This window comes from Bubalus kerabau, chromosome 1 (genome assembly GCF_029407905.1).
Source record: "Bubalus kerabau isolate K-KA32 ecotype Philippines breed swamp buffalo chromosome 1, PCC_UOA_SB_1v2, whole genome shotgun sequence".
Classification (NCBI taxonomy): Eukaryota; Metazoa; Chordata; class Mammalia; order Artiodactyla; family Bovidae; genus Bubalus; species Bubalus kerabau.
The window spans coordinates 107,677,418-107,700,979 of NC_073624.1; the positions used below are offsets into that span (position 1 = coordinate 107,677,418).

General features: G+C 39.1%; 1 long non-coding RNA gene across 1 annotated transcript; it reads left to right on the plus strand.

Annotated features, from left to right (window-relative positions):
* The first annotated feature begins 7,796 nt into the window (after positions 1 to 7,796).
* LOC129641771 (uncharacterized) lies at positions 7,797 to 10,622 on the plus strand. Its single transcript, XR_008709426.1, has 3 exons — positions 7,797 to 8,127; positions 8,356 to 8,463; positions 10,497 to 10,622. It is a non-coding gene; the product is annotated as an uncharacterized LOC129641771 (long non-coding RNA).
* Positions 10,623 to 23,562: the final 12,940 nt, after the last annotated feature.

The window sequence follows — 23,562 nt, forward strand, 5'->3', positions numbered from 1 at the left end:
TCCGGGAATTCCCTGGCGGTCCAGAGGTTAGGACTCCACACTTCCATGGCAGGGGCATGAGTTCCATCCCTGGTGTGGGGAACTAAGATCCTGCAGGTTGCATGGTGTGGCTAAAAACAATAAACCAAACAAACAAACAAAAAAACCCTACTGCCCTCTTAGATTGTCTGACTGTGGTCAGTGGTTTTGATTCCTTCCAGGAGGCGATCACAAGTATAATCTGTCCACATTTGTTTGGTAAATAATAGTTGTTCATTTGGTTAGTCACTGCCACCCACACCTCCTATCTCCAAGGCACCTGAATGAGAAATGTTGGCAGAACAAAAACTGCTTTAACAGGATTCCACTGAAAGGAAATTTTAAAGAACACAGACAGTTCTGTTTACTTAATGTTCGCAATATTTGTTTAAGGCGTATATGTCTTTATTTTCTCTCTCTGATTTTAAGGGAGTAATTCTTCAGGGACATGAGAGCCCGGGGCAAGAAGAAAGCACAAAAATCTAACATTTTCACTGACATGATATAAGACTACAAAAGAAAAAAAAAAAACACTTTAAATCTTTACACTACCTGTTATATTTCATTGTTTTACCTCCTTTATTTTTCTTGTCTATTCTTTTTTCTTTTGAAGTCACCCATTAAATGAAAGAGGATAATGGCGTATTTCCAGTAAATCTATTAATATTCATTGAATGAAAATGGGCTTCAGTACCATATAAATGATAAAACCAGAAGCAGCAGAAGTTATTCCTTGACAAATCAAATTAAGATGAAGCTTTTGCTAGTATTATGAATATTTGGAGCAAAGTAAAAGGAAACATTTTTTTACAAGAGCATTTGTAGTTTGAAAACACGTGTGTAATAATCATTGTGGAAAATTATTAAAGCTTATTACTAATTGCATTCAAGTACAGCAGACATTCTCCTGAATGTCTGAAAAGGTTTATGAAATTAAACATTCAGAACTGCTAAATTCTTTTTATTTATTTATTTTTTTACTTTACAATATTGTATTGGTTTTGCCATACATCAACATGCATCCACCACGGGTGTACACGTGTTCCCCATCCTGAACCCCCCTCCCACCTCCCTCCATATACCATCCCTCTGGGTCATCCCAGTGCACCAGCCCCAAGCTTCCTGTATCCTGCATCTAACCTGGACTGATGATTTGTTTCTCATATGATATTATACATGTTTTAATGCCATTCTCCCAAATCATCCCCCCGCTCCCTCTCCCACAGAGTCCAAAAGACTGTTCTATACATCTGTGTCTCTTTTGCTGTCTCGCATACAGGGTTGTCATTACCATCTTTCTAAATTCCATATATATGTGTTAGTATACTGTATTGGTGTTTTTCTTTCTGCCTTACTTCACTCTGTATAATAGGCTCCAGTTTCATCCATCTCATTAGAACTGATTCAAATGTATTCTTTTTAATGGCTGAGTAATACTCCATTGTGAATATGTACCACAGCTTTCTTATCCATTCATCTGCTGATGAATTCTTTAATTAATAAAGTTTCACATTGTATTTCAGAGAAAAAGTATGAAAGATACTAAATCAGAGAATATGTTTGTAAGAATCTCTATAGTTTTTTTTTTAATTAGAAAATTGGTTTACTATGTCTGTAAATGTATGTGAATAAATAGCATTTAAATTATTATATGCAGTAGAATTAGAAAGAAGATACTATATGAAAAAAATCACTCATTTCATGATAATATTCTACAGTATAGAAAATTTACCCACACATAGTATGGGTAAATCAGATTTTATAACTGATATTTTAATGTAAGTTGTTTACTATTAATTCATTTATTTTATTTCACTCCAGAGGATATGCTATTTTTTTCATTTTGAAATGTATTTCATTATTATTAAAAAATCAGAAAACACAAAGTATTGGGAAAGAGTTAAACAACAAAATCAAATTTAACAACCAAATCAGCAACTTTCACATTATACTAAGTATATCACTGGGCTTCCCTGGTGGCTCAGATGGTAAAGAATCCGCCTGCAGTGAGGGAGACCTGGGTTTGATCCCTGGGTTGGAAAGATCCCTGGAGGAGGAAATGGCTACCTACTCCAGTATTCTTGCTTGGAGAATCCCCAGGGGCGGAGGAGCCTGGTGGGCTACGGTCAATGAGGTCACAAAGAGTGGGGCGCGACTGAGCATTAAGCACGCAGCATATCACTATCTTGTTGTTGTTGATTAGTCACTAAGTCATGTCCAGCTCTTTTTCAACTCATGGGCTGTAGCCCACCAGGATCCTCTGTCCATGGGATTTCCCAGGCAAAAATACTCGAGTGGGTTGCCATTTCCTTCTCCAGGGGATCTTCCCAACCCGGGGATCACACTCGAGTCTCCTGAATTGGCAGGTGGATTCTCTACCACTGAGTCACCAGGGACGCCCATATTACTATCTAATGTGTGTAAATACCACTGAATGAAAAATGGCCAGTGTGTCAAAGGGCCACAAATTTACATCTATTGAGATTATAATAATATCTTCTGTGTTAAAAAACACAACATGTTTTGAAAGGTCTGGAGTACTTATACAAGAAAATTTGGTAAACATTACCAACAACCTCAAAATGAGTTGCAAACAAAATAGTCCCAACATTGAGAGTGTTATTTTCAAATCTCTATGATATAAAGATACTGAGTTTTAGTGTATACTTTTATGTCTATTGATGTTTGAGTTTCTGGTGTAAAGACATTTTCTTTCAAATCCAACCTGCCTGGATTATTCCTGGATATAACTGTGCATTAGTAATACTTACTAAACAAAAGAAACAGATAACCTTGCATCCCATCATACCAATTTATTACACATATTATTCTATGATACTTATCATATCACATATTCATCCATATTCATTAAAATATTGTCCACATCATTTTTCCATCTTTCAGTTTTGGTCTGTTTTAAAGCCAATCAATCCTTTTTTCTATACTATTTCTGATTTTTCCATTTAGTCTATAGACACTGTGTCAGAAGTCAACTTTTCATCAGAAAATTCAAACCTATCTTCATTTTCTCTAAATTAAAATCTACAAGCCCCAGCATTACAACCATAGCTAGTGGGCCTTCTCTTTCCCTAGGTTTCTATATGGAAATTCATGTGTTACCATGAGGATGAAAGCAAGAGTCCTCTCATTTTTCTGAGCATATGGGTTTCTTTAAGCCCTCTACCATCACCACCCCGTAAACTCTTAAAGTAGGGTGTAGGCTAAGGTTTGCCCAGTTTACTTGCATTACCCTCTTTGCAAGACATGCAAAATGGCTTACTTTATACTTTTGAACGTAAGGGTGTTTTGCAGCTATTTATTCTCAGCCCGAGGCCTCAACAACTGTCTACAGATAGATCACTTTGAGTATTATGATTTAGTGTCTCCATCATATCACAAGTATCTATCAAATAAATTAACTTATTGATGAGAACATGGATGCATCTTTCACTTGGGATTCCATACTTGGAAAAAAAGGCAATATCCTTTACCTTGTAAAATCTCTGGAGACCTTCTGTGTAGGAAAGTGTGTAGTAGGCCTGAGATTGTTTAGTTACAGAAAATCCTGCTTGCAGGATTAACTCTAGCTTGCACCTGGGAACTTGGCTGATAAACAGTTCCCAACAGTGATGTGAAACTTCCTTAAGTGACAAGAGTGTCTCATTGTACCTGAACAGTTTGTACAAACAATGTAGTTCATGCTGAAACCCTACTCTCCTTTGAGGATTCTAGAATTTGGAAATGCTAGACAGAGTTCCTATATAACCAGTCCTAGGTAAGACTCCTGGACACTGAACCTCTGCTGGATAAGGTGAGTATTGTGTGGCTCCACAGGCAAAAGATTCTCCAAACTCGGTTCCTGGTTTCCCCTACATTTTGTATATTTTCCCTTTCTGATTTTGCTTTTTATCCTTTCACTGTAAAAAATCTTAGCCCGGAGTAAAATTACATGCTGAGTCATGGCAGTCCTTCTAGTGAATCGCTGAACTTGGACTGGTCTTGGAGACGCTCAACACACTCCTTGGAAAGGGGAATTTCATTTCTAGCCAAGGGCTTGAGTTTCAGGAAGGATGCTGTCAATACACAGAAATTTCTCACCTTCACCCAATATTTGTTTTGCATGTTATTAGAGTAATTTATATCATTACTCATAACTATTTTCAATTTCTACTCTTATTCCATTCCATCATTAAATAAACCTGAACACACTGAAATTTTCAAATAATATCTATTCCTCTCCATATGTTTGCCCATTCTGTTCTCATTTCCTTGAGTATCTCTTCCAACTCTCCCACTGGCAGAAGCCTGTTTTTTAAGGGCCACTGAGAGACAGAAAAGGGTTAGTGCATGGTTTTGGAGCTAGATGGTCTGGGCTTAAATCATGCCACTTACTAGCTATAACCTTGAGCAAGGCTCAGTTCTATAGTAAATTCTATAGTTCAATTTACTTGAAAAATGCATGTAATGAAAAGTGAAACCACAGAGTAGGTACTACTAATTTAGGATTACATGATTCAATATTTAAAACTGTAGCACACTGTAAAATAATATCATTCACAGATTTATAAAACAAATTACACTGGCTTCATAACAGATCTAAAGAATATACTATACTGGCTTCCTATTTGCTTTTTGGAATGTACATGGTGTGCCCTTGGCTGAGACCATCAAGTGGGGGTGACAGAACAGACTGAGAGAGGAAAGGGTTTGCATGTCTTGCTAAGTGACTAAACTGACTTCCAATCTCCTGGATCAACAGGTAGAATGGGGTAAGTTGTTCTGTGCCTGATTTCCGGAATGCCTTGGGGAGTACTGTTTTAAAAGGTCTAGTATACTGTTACATGGGCTTTCCAGGTAGCTCAGTGGTAAAGAATCCATGTGCCAATGTAGGAGACTCAGTAGACACAGGTTCAGTCCCTGGGTCTGGAATATCATCTGGAGGAGGAAATGGCAACCCACTCCAGTATTCTTGTCTGGAAAATTCCATGGACCGAGGAGCCCTGCAGGCTGAAGTCTATGGGGTTGCAAAGAGTCTGACATGACTGAGCGTACAGCATATATTGTTACATGAAAATTTGTCTAATACTACCAATAACTTCAAAATAAATTGTGAACAAAATGGTCACAATGGTAAATAGTTTACATTTCAGTCTGTAGGATTTTAAAATATACTGAGTTTTAGTTTTTATACTGAGTCTACCAGTGCTTGAGTTAGAAATCTTTTCTTCTAAATCCAACCAACTAAGCTGGCTGAGCTTCTAGGCCTTTGGGATTCAGAAGACTTAAGACGAGACCAGAACAATATCTTGGCATCTGCCCACACTTCCCACCACTTTGCCCTTATAAGTGCCCCATAAAAACGTCTCTTTTACTCTTGTAGTCCTTCTGTCCGTGGACCCCTCCACACCCTCACTATTCACACCTACCATCTTTCTTCTCCTTTTTAAAACTTAATTAGATTCATGATTCCTTAAGTACTTCTTTACAGCCCCACTTATCTCTCACTCACTCTCAGCATCCAAATCTGTGCTGGCTTTAGTGTGCCTGAAGTTTGCTGGAGAAAATATTACGACTGTGCAGGGCACTATACATCACAATCACTGACATTAAATCAGCACTCTCTACTTCCTGGCAATGCTATTGGTTTTCTGGTAAAGTTCTTTTCTCGTGGGGAATAAGATTGTTTGCAAAAGATTGTAGACTGAAGGAGAAATGAGGAAGTACTCTTTCAGGCACCATAAAAATGATCATAAATAATGAATATGTAAATAAATGTTCCCTGTTTATGGATTTAGCAAAAGCTCACGTTAGACCAGTATACCATGGCACAAAAAATAAGAAGTAGGAATGAAATAACCTGAAGATAAACTCTGGATCCACTTCTTACAGACTCTGGAGCCACATAATCCCTTGAGTCTCAGAAGCTCCTTCCTGTCACTTACCTCAGCTGATTGTGACAGCAAGCAAAATATCTGGAAAGCACTCTCTCCCTATTACAAAACCAGGAGCAGAAGGAAAGTCATATCTGGCTGCCTTCATATGAAGCCAAATTTCGTGTTTGTTTTCATGCTCAAATCATGAGCTGTGAACAAAGTAGCTCTAATTTAGAAGCTGTGGAAAACCCTGTTCCCAAGTCTCTTAGCAAACTGTTCCCTAAAAGTTCCAGCCACTCCCTAAAACTCTTCAGGTATGCCTTACTGGAGAAACCCCAGGTATGCCTTACTGGAGAAAAAGCCAAGGAGACATTTGTATTTTTCCTTAAATACCATTGTGTATGTGCATGCTAACTTGCTTCAGTCATTTCTGACTTTTGTGACCCTACGGACCCTAGCTTGCCAGGCTCTTCTGTCCATGGGATTCTCCAGGCAAGAATACTGGAGTGGGTTGCCATGATCTCCTCCAGGGAATCTTCTTGACCCAGGAGTGAAAAACAGGACTTACATCTCCTGCTGGCAGGCAGACTCTTTACAACTAGCACCACCTTGGAAGCCCTACGACTGTATTTCCTTAAATACCCCTTGGATGTGAAGTACAGTGTTTTGTCCTAGCTTTAGTACAGGCCCAGAAGTTTCATCATGGTATTATGTTATTGTTTCATTTCAAACCCAAATTGCAGTACTGGCTATACTAAGTTCTAGCACAAAGTACCTGAAGTTAGCAAAGACTCCATAAGTTAAAGGGCATAGTCCCCCAAAAGACTGATCTTACTTCAGATGCCAGCCACACTGAAGCAGCCGTTGGAGCCACGTGCACTTCTGACTGACTGGCTATAAATTTGGAGGTTCTCACGATCTTCTCAGGCTTAATAATTTTCAAGAACAACTCAGAGAACTCAGAAAAATGCTGTTCATATGATTATGGTATTATTATGAAGATTACAAAGAAAGAGGACCACTCAAGTGAAGAGGCATAGAGGGGGAGTTCCGGGAAGGAACAGTTAGCGTTTAGGCCCTCTCCGCGTGGAATCCGAGGCTCTCAACCTCTCATGATATCAGTGTATTCATGAACCAGGAGGCTTCACTGAGTTTCCAGTCCCAAAACTTTCACTGCAGTTTCATTACACAGATGCAATTGACTGACTACCTGAACGAACTCATTCTCCAACTTTGGCTGATAGCTTGTGGCTCAAAGCTCCAACCCTTTAATCACATGATTGGTCTCTCTACGGTGTCTTGCACCATCCTAAATCATCTTTTAGTATAAGTTCACCATAAGTCATTAGTATAAACTATCAGGGCCCACCATCAGTAACAAGAAACTTCTATCACTGAGGAAAACCAAGGGATTTCGTTTCCTAGGAAACAGAGTCAAAATATAATCTAATTCTTTCTTTAATTGGAGTATAACTGCTTCACAATGTTATGTTAGTTTTCGTTATACAAGATGAATCAGCTATATGTACACATTTATCCCCTCCCTCTAAGACCTCTACCCACCCCACCACCCCGTCCCACCCCTCTAGGTCAGCACAGAGCACTGAGCTGAGCTCTGTGTGCTATAAAGCAGCTTCCCATTATCTGTTTCACACATGGTAGTGTATAATACATACATCAATCCTAATCTCTCAGTTCATCACACTTTCCTCTTCCCCCATGTGTCCACATGTCATCCTCCATGTCTGCATCTCCATTCTTTAGTGGTAACAACAGTTAAACTGTTTGTATTACTAATAGACATAACAATTAACAGATGGCATATATGGCATATGAATTTAATACATACAGCACATAGGACTTAATACTATTTATTGGGATTCTGCTCCTTCCTGTGTCTTGCTTCACAGTTCTATCTTGCATCCATTCCGGTACCTCTTGAGGCAGTTTCTTAGATTCAGTGCCTCGGTTTTCTCATTTGTACATTGTGAAAATATCTAACTCATTGCTCATTATCTGTTAACTATCCTAGTCTCCTGCTCATTTCTGTACCTTTAATGTAACAGACTTCATCTTGTTCATGTTCCTATCCTTTCTAGTGCCTTGTATATGGGAGGCTGCAAAAGCACATTCCAGGGATCTTCATGGATTCTGAACCCAGGGATACAATCGTTATTTTGTGCTTCACTTACTTCAGTTACCGTCCTTTGGCTTCGTAGACGGGAAGGTTTGAGAAGTAAGTAGAATTTTACCAGGATTCTTTCCCAAAACAAGAAATGGCAAACTCAAATTGTCTTAGGAAAATCAAGAATATGGTTGTCCCTGCAACTAAACAGTCCATGGGCAGCTCTGCCTTCTGCTGTGATTTGCTCCGAGGCTGAAATGTCACAATTCATGTCTTGGTTCTTCTTTCTCTGGGGTATCTCTATCCCCAGTCTCAACTGATGGCTTCTACTACCTTCAGGCTTTTTCCTAGTGGTCCTAATACAGCTGCAGAGACCTCAAATCTTCATACTGCCACTCCAGGAGAATATTGAAAGAGTTCTTCTTTCTTAGAAATTCCAAAGAACATGTAAGTACTGACTCAGATTGGATCATCTGCCTCTCTCTTAATTAATCACTTTGTTCAGTGAAGAATGAGATCTATTACTAGTTTAAGCCTACTAGATACTACCCTTAGATCTAGACATCCAGTTAACCTCATCCAAAACAAAGTTAATAAAACTAAAAAGTGTGAATTCCCCAGATAAGAAAAGTTAGATTTGTCTGATGGCTTGGGGACTGATGGATATGGTGAAGGCAAACTACAAATTTTCATTTCATCCTCTGTCTTGCAAACGCCACCTTCATCCTTCACTGGGGAGACTATTACTCCCTGATATCTTTCTTTTCTCCCTCCCTCCCTTCCTTACTTCCCCCTTTTTTTTCTTTTTCCTTCCATCTTTCCTTTCTTTCTTCTTTTGCAGTTTTGTTATTTCTTCCTTTCATTCTTTCTAAATCTGGGATTTGACTAATTTTACTCCATCACTTTCTTCATTTCTCACCCTTATTTTCTCCTTTTCTTTAGTTATAGCTGACTTCAATTGCATTTAAGAAATTTTGGTCATAAATGAGGGTACAGAAGTAATAAGGCCCAGATATTTATTGAGCATAGAGTTGATTCTTCTTATCCTGAAGTAATTTATTGTGAAATGAATTGCCTTCTGGGAGAATTCTTCAGTTGAATACATCTCTATTTCAAGGAATTCAGATGAAGCCCATAGGAAAGAGTTTTATCATGACCTCATTTTTTAAAATTGAACTGCCAATATGCAAAGAAGAGAGTACTCCTGACCTCAAATGTCCTGTGTCTCACTGTGTAGCTTGCTACATCACCCTGAAGATGTCTGTTTTTAATAGCCTGAAACTAGTCCTCACAATTCTCCTTTGGTGTATGACGTGTACAAAAGAGTTTGATTTTAATATGCAGTTGTTTTGTCAGTGTAAATGCTTTCTGACCTATATCCTCTCTTGTATATAGCTTCCTCAGCTGGGAAGGAAATGCTACCATGGCAACATGTCAGCTCTTGCCATCTCTTCATGGCTTCAATTGTCTATTCAAAAGCAAATATAATTTCCAAACCAACTCCCAGTGAATCTCAGTGGCGGTAGTAGTGACTTCAGCATCATGTTGCCTCAAGAAATTATTTGTAGAAACTCTTGAATTTCTTTTAAACATATTACTCATTGTAGCCTCATGTGTGAAGCTAACCACATCTTCAATTTCACTCAAGTTCTTTCTCTTGTGTGATAACTATCTTTTGTCAGAAAGGAAACCCTCTCTGAAACAGTGTCATGAATCGTGTCCAAATCTTGCCCAAGTGTCATTTGATATGTCATTCTTTAAACATATTTTTCTGGCTAAAAATACCCATTTCGTTGATCTCCTGACTTTTGTTTTATGTTTAACAATAATCTAAGAAATCATCTTTTTTTCCTGTCCCCTTTTTTTTCCATAAAAAATAAACACAGCTTTATACTTTCATGACTTAGATGTGCTTGGCTTACTTGCTTATGCTATGCTATGCTATGCTAAGTCGCTTCAGTCATGTCCGACTCTGTGCGACCCCATGGACTGCAGCCTACCCGGCTTCTCCATCCATGGGATTCTCCAGGCAAGAACACTGGAGTGGGTTGCCATTTCCTTCTCCAATGCATGAAAGTGGAAAGTGAAAGTGAAGTCATTCAGTCGTGTCTGACTCTTAGTGACCCCATGGACTGCAGCCCATCGGCTCCTCCATCCATGGGATTTTCCGGGCAACAGTACTGGAGTGGGGTGCCATTGCCTTCTCCAGGCTTACTTGCTTATGAGTTAATAATTCATCCATACTAAAAACCCCAATGCACTTCTATGTCTATCCTATATGTCTTTTAGGTTCTTTATTATTTAAAAAATATGGCAATATGGTATCTTGATACCTTCTGAAATAATTCTTCAATCTGACATGCCAACTCACTAATACCTTCTTGAACTGTATCTAATCTTTTATTTTTCACACTGATGGTGTTTTTATTTTAATTACTGGTTCTGCTCTTCCCTGTGCCCACATGTTTTACTGGGAGGAGGAACCCCACTGTCTCCGCAGCACGTGATGTTACCTCCTCAGAATCCAAGAGAAAGATGTATTGGGGAGCAGCCACATAGATGCTCATTCTTCAGATGGTGCAGCCAGAGCTTACACTGACTGCAGAGGCTGTCAGGCACGAAATGTTGTTTTTTTTGAATCAAAGTTTAAGAAATTAAAATGTTTTAAAAAGAAATTAAAATTAAGATCAACTATACAGTTATTTATAACATCTCAATCCTAAGCAAACATGACACCTTTTGGGAAGAACATACTAGACTTTCAAAAGGTTAACCATTATTTTGTTTTGTTCTATTAACTATTAGAGCCTCAGGGTCTGGATTAATGCTAGAAACTCTATTAATCAAAAGTCACATGCTTTTGAAAAGCACCACAGGCTTTTTTCTTGAGTAGAAAAAAAAAAATGGCTTGCGTTTTCCTCAACAGAACAAAAAAAATCACAAGTTATCTACTATACTCTTAACTGTCCATATTCTTTTGCATCTTATTATTTGTTTTAGACTTTGCTGTTTAACTTTGGGGTGTTGTCTTAGTAAAGGAAAGAGAGCAAGAGGTCATAAACAACTCATCCTTTGAAGCTTGTTATCAATACTGAAAAGACATTTGAGTATTATTTCCTATGTCCTCTTCCTGAAGCCCACAGTAAATTTTGCTATCCCTACCCAGGGAACTTCCCAACCTGAACCCCAAAACTGAGCTCTGGGGTTGGTGGTTTATTCACTAACTCATGTCCAACTCTTGCAACCCCATGGACGGCAGTACACCAGGCCTCCCTGTCCATCACCAACTCTTGGAGCTTACTTAATCTCATGTCCATTGAGTCGGTGATGCCATTCGACCATCTCATCCTCTGTTGTCCCCTTCTCCCCCTGCATACAATCTTTCCCAGAATCAGAATCTTTTCAAATGAGTCAGCTCTTCACATTATGTAGCCAAAGTATTGGAGTTTCAGCTTCAACATCAGTCCTTCCAATGAACATTTAGGACTGATTTCCTTTAGGATGGACTGATTGGATCTGCTTGCAGTCCAAGGGACTCTCAAGGGTCTTCTCCAACACCACAGTTCAAAAGCATATTTTCTTTGGCACTCAGCTTTCTTATAGTTCAATGCTCACATCCATACATGACTACTGGAAAAACCATAGCCTTGACTAATGGACTTTTGTTGGCAAAGTAATGTTTCTTCATTTTAATATACCATCTAGGTTGGTCATAACTTTTCTCCCAAGGAGTAAGCATCTTTTAATTTCATGACTGCAATCACCATATTCAGTGATTTTGGAGCCCCCGAAAAAATTAAGTCTGCCACTGTTTCCACTGTTTCCCCATCTATTTGCCGTGAAGTGACGGGACCGGGTGACATGATCTCAGTTATCTGAATGTTGAGCTTTAAGCCAACTTTTCACTCTCCTCTTTCACTTTCATCAAGAGGCTCTTTAGTTCTTCTTCGCTTCCTGCCATAAGGGTGGTATCATCTGCATATCTGAGGTTATTGATATTTCTCCCAGCAATCTTGATTCCAGCTTGTGCTTCTTCCAGCCCAGCATTTCTCATGATGTACTCTGCATATAAGTTAAATAAGCAGGATGACAATATACAGCCTTGACATACTCCTTTTCCTATTTGGAACCAGTCTGTTGTTTCATATCCAGTTCTACCTCTTGCTTCCTGACCTGCATACAGATTTCTCAGGAAGAGGGTCAGGTGGTCTGGTATTCCCATCTCTTTCAGAATTTTTCAGTTTGTTATGATCCAAAGGCTTTGGCATAGTCAATAAAGCAGAACTAGATTTTTTATGGGACTCTCTTGCTTTTTCAATAATCCAGCAGATGTTGGCAATTTGATCTGGTTCCTCTGCCTTTTCTAAATCCAGCTTGAACATCTGGAAGATCACAGTTCATGTACTGTTGAAGTCTAGCTTGGAGAATTTTGAGCATTACTTTACTAGTGTGTGAAATGAGTGCAATTGTGCAGTAGTTTGAGCATTCTCTGGCATTGCCTTTCTTTGGGATTGGAATGAAAACTGACCTTTCCAGTCCTGTGGCCACTGCTGAGTTTTCCAAATTTGCTGGCATATTGAGTGCAGCACTTTCACAGCATCATCTTTCAGGATTTGAAATAGCTCAACTGGAGTTCCATCACCTCCACTAGCTTTTTTCATAGTGATGCTTCCTAAGGCCCACTTGACTTTGCATTCCAGGATGTCTGGCTCTAGGTGAGTGATTATACCATCGTGATTACCTGGGTTGTGAAGATCTTTTTTTATAGTTCATCTGTGTATTGTTGCCACCTCTTTTTAATATCTTCTGCTTCTATTAGGCCCATACCATTTCTGTCCTTTATTGAGCCCATCTTTGCATGAAATGTTCCCTTGGTATCTCTAATTTTCTTGAAGTGATCTCTAGTTTTTCCCATTCTATTGTTTTCCTCTATTTCTTTGCACTGATTGCTGAGGAAGGCTTTCTTATTTCTCCTTGTATTCTTTGGAACTCTGCATTCAAATGGGTATATCTTTCCTTTTCTCCTTTGCTTTTCGCTTCTCTTCTTTTCACAGCTATTTGTAAAGTCTCTTCAGATAGCCATTTTGCTTTTTTGCATTTCTTTCTCTTGGGGATGGTCTTGATCCCTGTCTCCTGTACAGTGTCATGAACCTCCATCCATAGTTCATCAGGCACTCTATCAGATCTCCACTTCTATTTATGTCTTAACTGGACTCACTCATGTTTACCCAGCTAAGATTAAATTTCCTCACCTCTCTTGCAGCTAAGGTGGTGATGTAACTAGTTTCTGGTCAATGAAAATGAATGGAAGTGACATTTCCAGCAACTAGGCATTGCTCATAAAGCTGAAAAGTTCATGCCTTCCCAATCTCTCATTTCCACTTCTCAAGAATGGAGTGTAGATGAAGGGGTGAACTACCTATTGCTCTGTGCATGCTAAGTCACTTCAGTCCTGTCCGACTCTTGGCGACCCTATGGATGGTAGCCCACTGGGTTCCTTAGTCCATGGGATTCTCCAGGCAAGAATATTGGAATGGTTGTCATGCCCTCCTACAGGGGATCATCCTGGCCCAGGGATCAAACTTGCATCTCTTATGTCTCCTGCATTAACAGGTAGGTTCTTTACCAACAGTGCCACCTAGGAAGCCCTTTGCTCTGTGGAGAAGGGCACTATTCTAGCAGTGGGTGGAGAAGGCAATGGCACCCCACTCCAGTACTCTTGCCTAGAAAATCCCATGGACGGACTAGCCTGGTGGGCTGCAGTCCATGGGGTTGCTAAGAGTCGGACACAACTGAGCGACTTCACTTTCACTTTTCACTTTCATGCATTGGAGAAGGAAATGGCAACCCACTCCAGTGTTCTTGCCTGGAGAATCCCAGGGACGGGGGAGCCTGGTGGGCTGCCGTCTATGGGGTCGCACAGAGTCGGACATGACTGAAGCAACTTAGCAGCAGCAATAGCTAGCAGCGGGAGAGGAACAAGATGGAAAACATCTGTGTCTCTAACACAGTGGAGATGGCACAGCAGCTCTGGAACAGAAACACACCAACAATTAAAAGAGAAGTAAATAACTTTTTAAAGATACTGTGTTTTTTAGTCCCTTATTACAGAGTTTAGTCTTTATTCTAACCATCACCCATAACTTATCCCCAAATTTGAAGTAAAATTCTAATTTCACACATAGTCTGTGTGTGTGCATGTTTATCAGCATATGTGTATGTGTATTTATAGTTTTTATTTTAAAACTTTAAGCTAAGACAAAGATAAATATAGCGCTAAAGTTTAGTATAGAAATATAATTTTATATGGGAGCCTTCAACTTCCTACAGATTTTAAAATCAGTTCCTAGGACTTTAGGAATGTATTCCACATTTACAAATGTGTCTTTAACAGTGCTTCCTAATTTGAAAATTTTGTTTATAACCGTGTAGTGTGAGTTAATACTTGTTCTTAAGGGAAAAATAAATGTCTAGATTGAATGATGACTGTGTGAGAATAAGGTTCAAAAAGTTTTGGGTATTTTACCAATCTATATCCTGAATATTCTTCAACTGTAATTACATAAATTATCTCCTTTAGCCTTCACAACAAATTTTATTTTAGCAAAAACTAAAATAAATAATAAGATGCAAAAGAATATGGACAGATAAGAATATAGTAGATAATGTGATTTTTTTTTTGTTCTGTTGAGGAAAATGCAAGCCATTTTTTTTCTATTTAGAAAAAAAAAGTCTGTGGTGCTTTTCAAAAGCTTGTGACTTTTGATTAACAGAGTTTCTAGCATTAATCCAGACCCTGAGGCTCTAATACTTGATACCTAATACCTCTAATACTTGGTACCCTGTGCACAGATGAGAAAATTGAGGCAGAGGGCCATGAAACAACTTGCAAAACAACCTGAATTTAGGAAATAAAATGATCTGAGATTTAAACAAACAATATTGCTACAGAGTAAGCTTTGCTTCTTCTACCATCTTAGGGTTGCATCCAACAAGCCATTTGTCATGGGACTTTTTGCCAAATAAGATTTGAAAAACATGATAGTGAACCATCAAATGTACAAAATATCCTCTTATTATGAACAAAGCAAATTATGAAAGGTTAAGTCTAAGTTGTATATGCTTATATATAAATGTATACCTATATTTTATATGGTTGTGAGAGTTGGACTGAGCACTGAAGAATTGATGCTTTTGAACTGTGATGTTGGAGAAGACTCTTGAGAGTCCCTTGGACTGCAAGGAGATCCAACCAGTTCATTCTGAAGGAGATCAGCCCTGGGATTTCTTTGGAAGGAATGATGCTAAAGCTGAAACTCCAGTACTTTGGCCACCTCATGCGAAGAGTTGACTCATTGGAAAAGACTCTGATGCTGGGAGGGATTGGGGGCAGGAGGAGAAGGGGATGACAGAGGATGAGATGGCTGGATAGCATCACTGACTCAATGGACATGAGTCTGAGTGAACTCCGGGAGTTGGTGATGGACAGGGAGGCCTGGAGTGCTGCGATTCATGGGGTCGCAAAGAGTCGGACACGACTGACTGACTGAACTGAACTGAACTAATGCCATAGCAACACTGTACTAGTAAATGTCAGTGCCATTTCCTGGGGACAGGCAGAGGTGAACACACCTTTGTTCTGAAAAATCTGTTCAAATCTAGGAGAGTCTGCAAGTTGGAGAAGTTTGTATCAGGAGACATAATCAGGACCTTCTGATTAAGTATATTAAATATTTGAGTTGGATAGATATTTACGTAGATATATATTTAAATTAGTATTCAAATGATTTAATCAAGATAGTAATAAAATGTGCAAAGAATTAGGAATTGGACACTTTATCTTTGGATCTCAAATAAGTCATTTAATAGGTGTGAGAATGGATAAAAATAAAGACCTTTTCCTCTCTCTGCTTCTAAAACCTTGATTTAATAATACCTACCCTTTAGGATCATTATCAATATTAAAGAGATAAAATTATGTAAAAATGATACAGATAGAGTACCGTTACACAGGTAGTTTTAGAAATTCCACTATGGGATTATAAATGGAGAGGAAGCTTTAGAGAACTTTGGGAGATCACTGTAAGTTAATGATTACTCAGGAAAACTATCAGAACTTCAGGAAATGAAGCAGGCTTGCCTAACAATAAAGCCATAAATAAAAGCAGAAGATTTGCCCCAAGCCATTAAGTGAAAAAATGAGGCTTGCATCCTGGTGATGGAGATCAGCAACGCAATGATCCTTTGGTCATGCACTTCTACATGTATCAAGGATAGGAATACAAGGAAAAGTCACCTTTTCAAAGTAGAAAGTAATCCCTCAGTCATGTCCAACTCTTTGTGACTCCATGGACTGTTGCCTATAGGGCTTTTTATATATGGGATTTTCCAGGCAAGAATACTGGAGTGGGTAGTCATTCCGTTCTCCAGGGGATCTTTCTGGCCCAGGGATGGAACCCTTCTTTATCTTCTGAGACACCAGGGAAGCCTTTCCAAAGTAGAAGATCCACATTAAATAGAAACCTGAGATGATTAATTAATATATTTGAGTAAATGTTCCCACCTTTCTACTGTTTGAAAAGCTCTATGACAGTCCTGGTTTGCCATATAGGGTCAAGCACTCTTTCACCCAATGTGAAGGAGAAGCCCATGATGTGAGCCTGATGTCTACTCAGAGAATGAGGACAAGGTGGTGTTCTCTCCTTATGACTTTTCCTTTGATTATAAAAACATAGCCCAGTTAGTTCTCAGGGCAGAGCCCTCTTGCTTGCTCACTTATGTTCTTCACAAGCATCCTATATTAATAAATCTACTTGTTCTTGCTGTTGTTCAGTCACCCAATTGTGTCTGACTCTTTGCGACCCCATGGACTGCAGCACCCCAGGCCTCCCTGTCCCTTGCCATCTCCAGAAGTTTGCCCCAGTTCATGTCCATTGCATTGTTGATGCCATCCGGCCATCTCATCCTCTGGTGCCCTCTTATCCTTCTACCCTCAATCTTCTCCAGCATCAGGGACTTTTCCAATGAGTCATCTTTTTGCATCAGATGACCAAAATATTGGAGCTTCAGCATCAGCATCAGTCCTACCAATGAGTATCCAGGGTTGATTTCCCTTAAGACTGACTGGTTTGATCTCCTTGCTGTCCAGGGGACCTTCAGGAGTCTTCTCCAGCACACAGTTCGAAGGCATCAATTCTTTGGCATTCTGCTTTCTTTATGGTCCAGCTCTCACAACAGAATGTGATCTCTGAGAAGACCATAGCCTTGACTATATGGACCTTTGTTGGCAGAGTAATGTCTCTGCTTTTCAAAACTCTGTTTCAGCTTAAGTTTGTCACAGCTTTCCTGCCAAGAAATAATCATCTTCTGATTTCATAGCTTCAGTCACCATCCAGAGCAATTTTAGAGCCCAAGAAGAGGCTCTACTTCTCCTACTTCCTACTTCCACATTTTCCCCTTCTATTTGCCATGAAGTAATGAAATGGCAACCCACTCCAGTATTCTTGTCTGGAGAATCCCACGGACGGCGGAGCCTGGTGGGCTGCCGCCTATGGGTCGCACAGAGTCAGACACGACTGAAGCGACTTAGCAGCAGCAGCAGCAATGGGGCCGGATGCCATGATCTTAGGTTTTTTTAAATATTTAGTTTTAAGCCGGCTCTTTCATTCTCCCCCTTACCCTCATTAAGAGGCTCTTCAGTTCCTCTTAGACTTCTTGCCTATCACTTTACGTCTCACTAAATTCCTTCTGTGAGGAGACATAAAGAACCTGAACTTCATTAAATCTGAGGCAAGTTGTGCAATTTCAATCGGAAGATTGTGGGTTCAAGTTTCATGTGAGGTGCGGTTTCAAAAGCACCTCATACTGTGTGAGATCCATAATACTACTTAAGAAATCCTCACCCTTGCAACCTCCCGCATTATCATTTTGGTTGATTACATATATATATCAGTTCAGTTCAGTCCCTCAGTCGTGTCTGACTCTTTGCGACCCCATGAATCGCAGCACGCCAGGCCTCCCTGTCCATCACCAACACTCGGAGTTCACTCAGACTCACGTCCATCCAGTCAGTGATGCCATCCAGCCATCTCGTCCTCTGTCATCCCCTTCTCCTCCTGCCCCCAATCCCTCCCAGCATCAGGGTCTTTTCCAATGAGTCAACTCTTCGCATGAGGTGGCCAAAGTACTGGAGTTTCAGCTTTAGCATCATTCCTTCCAAAGAAATCCCAGGGCTGATCTCCTTCAGAATGGACTGGTTGGATCTCCTTGCAGTCCAAGGGACTCTCAGGAGTCTTCTCCAACACCACAGTTCAAAAGCATCAATTCTTCAGTGCTCAACTTTCTTCACAGTCCAACTCTCACATCCATACATGACCACAGGAAAAACCATAGCCTTGACTAGACGGACTTTTGTTGGCAAAGTAATGTCTCTGCTTTTGAATATGCTATCTAGGTTGGTCATAACTTTCCTTCCAAGGAGTTAGCGTCTTTTAATTTCATGGCTGCAGTCACCATCTGCAGTGATTTTGGAGCCCAGAAAAATAAAGTCTGACACTGTTTCCACTGTTTCCCCATCTATTTCCCATGAAGTGATGGGACCAGATGCCATGATCTTCGTTTTCTGAAAGTTGAGCTTTCAGCCAACTTTTCCACTCTCCACTTTCACTTTCATCAAGAGGCTTTTGAGTTCCTCTTCACTTTCTGCCATAAGGGTGGTGTCATCTGCATATCCGAGGTTATTGATATTTCTCCCGGCAATCTTGATTCCAGCTTGTGCTTCTTCCAGTCCAGCGTTTCTCATATATATATTCTTAAATCTAAATTCTTAATTCCTACAGCTTCTAATGAATCTTACCTATTTCTTTTTACTGTGGTAAATTTGAATTATCTGGTCAGTGTAAAATTCATGTAGTTCTTCTTTTCTATGATAGTAAACATAAAATAGTAAAAGTGAAGATATTTTTCCTTTTGAGATTTGTTCTCTTCACAATAGACTATCAAATGCATCATGATTTACAAGGAACAATGATATGACCCAGAAGCATATTTGTCTATGTGATACAGTCCTAACACTGGTTCTTATGCTGTTACATCCGCATTTTTTTCTTTCTGATTGAAGACATATGGATTTACAGAGTTCTCAATGTGGTTTTTTTTATGTGTGTGTGCTCAGTCATGTCCGATTCTTTTGCCACCCCATGGATGGTAGCCCACCAGACTCATTTGTCCATGGAATTTTTCAGGCAAGAATATTGGAGTGAGTTGCCATTTCCTACTCCAGGGGATCTTCCTGACCCAGGGGTTTGAACCTGCGTCTTCTTCGTATCCTGCATGGGCAGGTGATTCTTTACCACTGTGCCACCTGGGAAGCCCAGAGTTCTTAATACAGTGAGTAAACTGGGTTTGTTTCTAACAGGAATCGCAGAATCTACACTCTCCTAGTTTTATTGTTTCCCAAACTCAAATAAAAATGTTATATGTAAAAAAAAATGGTTTATAGTAGACATGATTATGTCATGTTATTTCATACAAGTCCAATGGTTAGGTTAGGAATCCACCTGCCAATGTAGGGGACACAGGTGCGATTCCTGGTCAGGGAAGATCCCACATGCTGTGGAGCAACTAAGCCCGTGCGCTCTAGAGCCTGTGCTCTGCAACTGGGGAAGAGCTCCTGCTCACCACAGCTAGAGAAAGCCCACGCACAGCAACAACCCCAGCACAGCCAAAAATAAATAAATAAAAATTTAAAGAAAAGAATCTCTGAAAGTGAATTATTTAAACTGCCTTTAAATGGACTTGGTGATATCTAACTAAATTCTCAATCTTGTTCTTAATTGTGATGGTGACAGAAGAAGGTGTTTGTGATTCTAGAACTACCCCTTTTCACATCACATGGCAGAACAGGATTTAGCCATAAACTATAAAATGACAGAGACAAAGGAATAGAATGATCATATCTGTTCTACACATACCTTTTCAAATTCAATTTCACAGCGATCTCTGGAAAACATACTCCTTTGTGATACTGCATACCCCTCTTTGTTACTCTCACTCCAGTTTTCTCTGTTTTCTTTCTTTTCTTCCCTGAACAATCTGCAGGATCATTACAACACACTTGAAAACTCCAGTTGCCTGGATCAATATTTCTGTCTGTTTCATTTTGCTTAAATCCTTCTACACACTGTTGCAGGCCAGCAGAGTCACATAAGCACGGTCACATGTTTTTCTGTTGCTAAGGGCAACACTACAGATGGCAAAAACTGGCTATTGTACATCACATGTTACACACACAGACGCATGATGGTTTGAAACAGCTTAAACCATTCAAGGGCAGTTTGCCTCTAATAAGTGTTAGGATTTTATATTCCATGTGATCACACGACCTTTAAATACTATGTGGAATCCAGTTAACTAAAATGACTTCCTCTCTGTTACTGTGACAGCAATTAATTAATTGCATTTGTGACTTGGCTAAACTTCATTTCAAAGACAATAAGAAACATATAGAATATGTAATATACAAGATTATGTGTAAAAAGTTTATATTGTCAAGTTTATATTACATTTGAATTTCTAATGTCCATATCTCTGCTAAGTCCATTGTATTATATGTGTTGTCTTTTGATTTTACTTGGAATAAAATGATTCAGATTTGAGGATCCCATATTCTTCTAAAAATACTTATAACTGGAGATCCATATATATATATATATATATATATATGTGTGTCTGTGTGTGTGTATAAGCAGATGACATTTATTACATAAATATATACATATATAAAATCATATAAACATTATTAAATTATAAATCCTTATTTTTTTTTTTGAGAGTGTGAAAAACTATTCCTTCATGGATCAGTTTCTCAGTGCTTGGCTTTGTCTAGATTTTGTTCTTTCTGAACAGTGGTCAATCATTTTGGTGAACAAAATTGAACAGGTTTTCTTGGAAAAATTTGAATGTGATTTTTATGCAATGAAAGTTGAATCTCAAGTTAAGTCTCTATGGATAAAGACAATTGCAAAGCAGAAGCAATTATTCAGCTAATTCAAAAGAGAAGATGAAGCACATCACCTAATCTAACTCACAGAGACATAACCTGGTTTCACATCACTACTGCAGATATGAATTCTTAATATTACTAAAGAACAGAATCCTCTGAAACCTCTGATTATCTGGGAACACAAAATGATTGTGGCAAGGGTACCATTTATCTCTGTCTGTATCATGTCTGTCTTCTCCATTTTTTTTTTTTTTTTTTTTGGTGAAGTCAAAAGAAGATGGATTTAAATCAGAAGTCCAGATTTGAATTTCTCCTCTTCCACTGACTGTGACTCTAAAATGATATTACAGTTTGTTTAATTGCTCTGAGTCTCAGTTTCCTCATATGCTAATGACATAAAACAATAACAGAGGGGTTTGGAACATTTACATGTAAATATGATTTTAAATGATACATTTTTATATAAATATATTGTTGTTAGCTGCTGGTTTATTGTTTTAGGACTTCACCAGACATAGTATCCATTTAAAAAAAATCAGATCAGAGCAAAACAGAAAAGAAAAAACAAAGAAAAAGCCACAAATTAACAACATTTGAGTTTTGAAAGGAAAATATTGCCTAACAGCATAATTTGAAATTTTATCTAAAAGATAAATATTCACATTTGTTTTTACACATAATTGAGGAATCTATCTCATAATGTAACAAATAATGGTATATAAAATAAAGACAATAAATTTTTCAATTATTGATTTATGGGACTAATCATATCATTCAGAACTCAGAGTCCATGCTTTTATTTTACCTTGCCTACACATATATCATTTTCCATAAGAGTCCTTAATTAAAATTGGGAAAATTGAGCTATTTAGTAACATTCATTTGGCTAATCAGTATGTGCTTGTTTTATCTAATTGAATTGCAAATAATAGGAACAAATTATATATTTAAATATTTGATTCAGTTATTCAGAGAATCATATTTTTGAGAGATATAACCATCTCAGGAGATCATCCAGCCCTGTCATATACTGCAAATACTATCAGTCACATTTATAAATGAGGTAGGTTGAATAAGATTGTGAAATGACTTGGAAGAAATAGGATTATAATTCATATTTCTGCAATTTTCATAATTTTTCAATGGAACAGGAACATACTTTATAGAAAAATTTTCCTTGAAAATAATTTAGATGATTCTATTTTGTGTCTCTTACATAGCCCCTTGGTAAATGCTGGAACTTTCTCTCAGAGGAGATGAGACACAGGTTTTAGTTGGGGATGCTAATTTTAGATAACTGGTCCCTGTGCAGCCACCTAAACTTAGTGTGAAGTTCCGAAGTTCAAAGACCGTACGACGCTCTAGTCTTTGGGAGGCACTCTTTCGAGTCTTGCTTCTAACAGGGATCCTGTCTCTTCTGCCTTCCCTGTTTGATCTCAGGTCACTTTAGACATGAGTCTTGGCCCCTTCAATACTTTGCACCAGCAGTCCACTTGGTCTGCAGATTTTATGGGCTGCAGGGCATTCAACTGGAGACTTGTGAGAAAAAGTCATCGTTGGAACAGGTGACAATCTTCCAAGCTGTTCCACCAAACCCCACTCTCTTTCCTCTCTTCCTAACTTGGCTCTAGCTCTTATCCCTAAAGTTACCTCCTAAAACGTGTGATTCCTTTTCAAGCGCGAAGAGCGAATTCAGTTCCCTTTGGCCCTAAACTCAAATTTGCATTTCAAAACTCGCCAAGGAACTCACTGCCCCTATGCAGGTGTACAACTACATTGTTTCGAAAGAATTTGCATTGTATCCATATATTAAAAACATAAAATAAAAACTTTTGCTCATGCCTTGATGTGGAGAGCAAGAGGAAAGGATGAGCTACAATCTGAGACGTGGCAGACCCTGGGAGAAGCACATCTCCAGAGACACTGAAAAATCCATCTGTGGTTAACTGATGCTGATGGCTCCCCTCATGGTCTGAGGAGAGGAGGCTAGCCCCTGGCATTTCTGCTCTAGATGAAGCTTAAGCTAGGGATTCCTTTCACTAGTCACATCTCCACTTGATTCCCAAAGTGAGATGTTACTCTCCAGTCTGGGTTGTTCAGTGTTGTCCATCAACACTCATCAGTTCAGATAAGTTCAGTCTCTCAGTTGTGTCCGACTTTGTGACCCCAAGAATCACAGCACACCAGGCCTCCCTGTCCATCACCAACTCCCGGAGTTCACTCAAACTCATGTCCATCGAGTGGGTGATGCCATCCAGCCATCTCATCCTCTGTCGTCCCCTTCTCCTCCTGCCTCCAATCCCTCCCAGCATCAGGGTCTTTTCCAATGAGTCAACTCTTCTCATGAGATGGCTAAAGTACTGGAGTTTCAGCTTTAGCATCATTCCTTCCAAAGAAATCCCAGGGCTGATCTCCTTTAGAATGGGCTGGTTGGATCTCCTCGCAGTCCAAGGGACTCTCAAGAGTCTTCTCCAACACCACAAAGCATCAATTCTTCGGCACTCAGCTTTCTTCACAGTCCAACTCTCACATCCATACATAAC